Source organism: Delphinapterus leucas, chromosome 14 (assembly GCF_059928025.1).
Source record: "Delphinapterus leucas isolate spDelLeu-1000000601 "Yukka" chromosome 14, BTC_Dleu_Yukka2, whole genome shotgun sequence".
In the NCBI taxonomy this organism is placed as follows: domain Eukaryota; kingdom Metazoa; phylum Chordata; class Mammalia; order Artiodactyla; family Monodontidae; genus Delphinapterus; species Delphinapterus leucas.
The window spans coordinates 59,979,809-59,986,027 of NC_143142.1; positions in this window are offsets into that span (position 1 = coordinate 59,979,809).

Here is a 6,219-nt window from a genome sequence, read left to right on the forward strand (position 1 = left end):
GATTTTAAAAATGGGCCAAAGACCTTAACAGACATCTCACCATAGGGCCACAGATGTCAAATAAACATATGAAGAGATGCACCACATCATATGTCACCAGGAAAATGCAAATTTTTAAATGAGATACCACTACACACTTATTAATATCACCAAAATGTAAAATACTGACAACACCTAAGTCTGGTGAGGATGTAGAACAATAGGAACTCTAATTTGTTGCTAGCAGAAATGTGAATTGTATATCCACTTTGGGAAACAGTTTGGTGATTTCTTAGAAAACTAAGCATACTCTTCCTTTATGATCCAGCAATTGTGCTCCTTGGTATTTAGACAAATGAGTTGAAACTCCTTTAGTTTCAGACAGAATTATGAACTTCACACAAAAGTCTCATGGATGCTTATAGCACACACCTGTAAACACACAGTTGTTTATAGCAGATTTATTCATAATTGCCAAAACTCAGAAACATCCAAGATGGCCCTCAGTTGGTGAACAGATAGGTAAGTTGTGGCACATCCAGACAGTGGGATATTATTCAGTTCTAAAAAGACATGAATTATCAAGTCACAGAAAGACATGGAAGAAACTTAGATATTTATTACTAAGTGAAAGGAGCCAATCTGAAAAGACTACAAACTGCATGATTCCAACTGTATGACATTTTGGAAGAGACAAAATTATGGAGACAGTCAAAAGATAATTGGTTTCCAGGGAATAGAGACAGAGGAGGGGGAAAGGATGAATAGATGGAGGACAGAGGAATTTTAAGGCAACTAGATTTGTCTGTCTGATACTATAACTGTGGAGACATGCCATTATACATTTGTCCAAACTCATAGAATGTACAGCACCAGTAGTGAACTCTAATGTAAACTATGGACTTTTGAGTTATGATGCATCAATGTTGGTTCATCAATTGTGACACAGGTTATCATGCTGCTCCTGGATGTTGATAATGGGAGAGGCTATGCATATATGGTAGTAAGGGGTAGGTGGGAAATATCTGATCCTTCCTCTCAGTTTTGCTGTGAATCTAAATATTCTCGAACAATTAAAGTTTATTTTTTAAAAAATGGTGTGGATTAAGAAGGCACAAATTTATTTTTCAATTATGTATATATTTGACCAATATAAGTAGAATGCCTAAATATGTTTTGATTATTGCTTATCTCTTCAGTTCACTGTTTGAGTGAATAGGCAGCTCATTCAAACATCATGAGTAGTCCGATCTTTGGAGAGAAAAGGCCAATGCAGAGAAGTCCTGTAAGTGGGAAGTTATCTGTTTAAATATTCTCTCATCATTATTATTCTTTTAATGAAGTGGAACTGGGGTGAATTTATTGCATGTAATAAACTCACCCACTCCCAGACTCCGTCCTTTGAGAGCATCTAAAGGCATTCCCTCCACAAAGTCATGAGAAGTGAACTGCTGAGAGGAGTCCTAACATCTTTGAAAGGTATTGTATTCATTCTCTGTAGGCTACAGATGAAAGTAAAAGAGGCTGCCATTGAGATAGGTTTCCTGATTGTGGGGCAGATGATGAAACTCCTAGGAGGTAGAAGGCAGTAGCACTTAGCTGCCAGAGACAAGGGCGGTAATCAGAATGTTTTGACACAAAGAAATCTTTGATGTTGTCTCATTGATCATGAGGTCCCTAGAAGAAAATCCTACTTAATATGATCAGAGTCATTCCTCCTCAACCAATTCTCCTCCACCAATATCTGTACCTGAAACAGTAAAGACCAGTTTCTCTTATGCTGGAGAGGCTTAAGGAAGACCCTTGCAATAATGTCCTGAGTATGTGCTCAAATTTTCCTCTGTGGTCCTCTCCAAAGTAATTGCTATTACATGATGCATGTTACAGGCATAATGAGATGGCTGTAGACTGGGGAAAGAGAAATACCTAGAATGTTTTGAAATAATTGAATCCTGAATCTGAGATACTGCTAACCTTTGGGGACCTGGAAAGCCCTAGTAGTCCACTGGTCAGAGTGAGAATTTATGGGGTTAGGTGGTAAAATAGAATTTTGTCTCAAATTCACTTCAAACTAAAATTACCACACGGTTATTCCCCAGTCCTTATGTATATGGTTAGACCAGATATACTCAGAAAGTTGCAGAATTCTTATATTGATTCTCTGACCCATTAGGTTTAATCTTTGAAAAAGGCCAAGTTAAGAAACAAAATAAAACAAAACAAAAAACAAAAAAACCCCAGGAGTTCCCCTGATGTTTTGAAAAACAGTAATACTTCATAGTACTTTCTTGGAAATTAGTGCCATAACCATTTAAAAGATATGGGTGGGCTTCCCTTTTGGCGCAGTGGTTGAGTCCACCTGCCAATGCAGGGGACAACGGGTTTGTGCCCCAGTCTGGGAAGACCCACATGCCGCGGAGCGGCTGGGCCCCTGAGCCATGGCCGCTGAACCTGTGCGTCCGGAGCCTGTGCTCCGCAGCGGGAGAAGCCACAACAGTGAGAGGCCGGCGTACCGCAATAAATAAATAAATAAAAGATATGGAGAGGTTATCCTTATCACATCCCTTTTTAGCTTGCTAATCTGGACTGTGCAGAAAATAGATGGATATTGAAGAATGAGAAGGATTATCATAAATTTAGTCAGTTAGTGACATCAATTGCTGTTGAATCACATTGAGTGAGTTGAGTGAGTAACCTCCTCACCAGAGCAAACCAGCACTCTCAGAGAAATCTGATATTAAGCTACGGATATTTTGTGTGCATTTTCCTCTATATAAATAGGCATAATTTAGCACTCACCTGACTTCATTCTCTCATATCAGGGTTATATTAACTCTGTACAATAATTAGTCTGCAGGAAATTTAATTCTCTCACATCCCTCAGGACACATTGTTCTACTACATTGATTTTCTCATGCTGATAGGACCTTGTAAGCAGAATGTAGCAAGAAGTATCATGTCTTGGTAATTTGCATTTTTTACATCCAGAGGTCAGAAAATAAACCCCATAAAAATTCAGGGGTCTGGACAATAAAAATCTGGTGAAAATTTTAGAAATCATTCAACTTTTAGATATTCCCTTTAAAAGGAAAGAACAATTGTATCATCTTGCAACCACAACTTCTAACAAAGTGTAAATTTTCTGGAAAGGATCTTAGAATTTTAGAGGCCACTTATAGACTAGTAGGTTGTTCTACTCCTAGCTATTTATTTATTTATTTATTTTTAAACATCTTTATTGGAGTATAATTGCTTTACAATGGTGTGTTAGTTTCTGCTTTATAACAAAGTGAATCAGCTATATATATACATACATCCCCATATTTCCCTCCCTCCCCCCCTCCCTATTCCACCCCTCTAGGTGGACACAAAGAACCGAGCTGACTTCCCTGTGCTATGGGGCTGCTTCCCAAAGCTATCTTTTTTACATTTCAAAGTGTATATATGTCCATGCCACTCTCTCACTTTGTCCCAGCTTACCCTTCCCCCTCCCCAAGTCTTCAAGTCCATTCTCTAGTAGGTCTGTGTCTTTATTCCTGTCCTGCCCCTAGGTTCTTCATTACCTTTATTTTTTATTATTTTAGATTCCATATATATGTGTTAACATACCGTATTTGTATTGCTCTTTCTGACTTACTTCACTCTGTATGACAAACTCTAGGTACATCCAACTGACTACAAATAACTCAATTTTGTTTCTTTTTATGGCAGAGTAGTAGTTCATTGTATATATGTGCCACATATTCTTTATCCATTCATCCAATGATGGACACATAGGTTGCTTCCATGTCCTTGCTATTGTAAATAGAGCTGCAATGAACATTGTGGTACATGACTATTTTTTGAATTATGGTTTTCTCAGGGTATATACCCAGTAGTGGGATTGCTGGGTCATATGGTAATTCTATTTTTAGTTTTTTAAGGAAGCTCCATAATGTTCTCCATAGTGGCTATATCATTTTACATTCCCACCAGCAGTGCAAGAGTGTTCCCTTTTCTCCACACCCTCTCCAGCATTTATTCTTTTTTTTTTTTTCCACATCTTTATTGGGGTAAAATTGCTTTACAATGGTGTGTTAATTTCTAATTTATAACAGAGTAAATCAGTTATACATATACATATGTTTCCATATCTCTTCCCTCTTGCGTCTCCCTCCCGCCCTCCCTAGCCCACCCCTCCAGGCGGTCACAAAGCATAGAGCTGATATCCCTGTGCTATGCGGCTGTTTCCCACTAGTTATCTACCTTACGTTTGGTAGTGTGTATATGTCCATGCCTCTCTCTCGCTTTGTCACAGCTCACACTTCCCTCTCCCCATATCCTCAAGTCCATTCTCTAGTAGGTCTGTGTCTTTGTTCCTGTCTTACCCCTAGGTTCATCATGACATGTTTTTTTCTTAAATTCCATATATATGTGTTAGCATACAGTATTTGGCTTTTTCTTTCTGACTTACTTCACTCTGTATAACAGACTCTAGGTCTATCCACCTCATTACAAATAGCTCAATTTCATTTCTTTTTATGGCTGAGTAATATTCCATTGTATATATGTGCCATATCTTCTTTATCCATTAATCTGATGATGGGCACTTAGGTTGTTTCCATCTCTGGGCAATTGTAAATAGAGCTGCAATGAACATTTTTGTACATGATTCTTTTTGAATTTTGGTTTTCTCAGGGTATATGCCCAGTAGTGGGATTGCTGGGACATGTGGTAGTTCTATTTGTAGATTTTTAAGGAACCTCCATACTGTTCTCCATAGTGGGTGAACCAATTCACATTCCAATCAGCAGTGTAAAAGTGTTCCCTTTTCTTCACACCTTCTCCAGCATTTATTGTTTCTAGACCTTTTGATGATGGCCATACTGACTCATGTGAGATGTTATCTCATTGTAGTTTTTATTTGCATTTCTCTAATGATTAATGATGTTGAGCATTCTTTCATGTGTTTGTTGGCATTCTGTATATCTTCTTTGGAGAAATGTCTATTTAGGTCTTCTGCCCATTTTTGGATTGGGTTCTTTGTTTTTTTGTTATTGAGCTGCATGAGCTGCTTGTAAATTTTGGAAATTAATCCTTTCCCAGTTGCTTCATTCGCAAATATTTTCTCCCATTCTGAGGGTTGTCTTTTGGTCTTGTTCATGGTTTCCTTTGCTGTGCAAAAGCTTTGAAGTTTCATTAGGTCCCATTTGTTTATTTTTGTTTTTATTTCCATTTCTCTAGGAGGTGGGTCAAAAAGGATCTTGCTGTGATTTATGTCAAAGAGTGTTCTGCCTATGTTTTACTCTAAGAGTTTGATAGTTTCTGGCCTTACATTTAGGTCTTTAATCCATTTTGAGCTTATTTTTGTGTATGGTGTTAGGGAGTGATCTAATCTCCTACGTTTACATGTACCTGTCCAGTTTTCCCAGCACCACTTATTGAAGATGCTGACCTTTCTCCACTGTACATTCCTGCCTCATTTATCAAAGATAAGGTGTCCATATGTGAATGGGTTTATCTCTGGGCTTTCTGTCCTGTTCCATTGATCTATCTTTCTGTTTTTGTGCCAGTACCATACTGTCTTGATTACTGTAGCTTTGTAGTATAGTCTGAAGTCAGGGAGCCTGATTCCTCCAGCTCCGTTTTTCGTTCTCAAGATTGCTTTGGCTATTCGGGGTCTTTTGTGTTTCCACACAAATTGCGAAATTTTTTGTTCTAGTTCTGTGAAAAATGCCAGTGGTAGTTTGATAGGGATTGCATTGAATCTGTAGATTGCTTTGGGTAGAAGAGTCATTTTCACAATGTTGATTCTTCCAATCCAAGAACATGTTATATCTCTCCATCTATTTGTATCATCTTTAATTTCTTTCATCAGTGTCTTGTAATTTTCTGCATACAGGTCTTTTGTCCCCTTAGGTAGGTTTATTCCTAGATATTTTATTCTTTCTGTTACAGTGGTAAATGGGAGTGTTTTCTTGATTTCACTTTCAGATTTTTCATCATTAGTGTATAGGAATGCAAGAGATTTCTGTGCATTAATTTTGTATCCTGCAACTTTTCCAAATTCATTGATTAGCTCTAGTAGTTTTCTGGTAGCATCTTTAGGATTCTCTATGTATAGTATCATGTCATCTGCAAACAGTGACAGCTTTACTTCTTTTCCGATTTGGATTCCTTTTATTTCCTTTTCTTCTCTGATTGCTGTGGCTAAAACTTCCAAAACTATATGAATAAGAGTGGTGAGAGTGGGCAACCTTG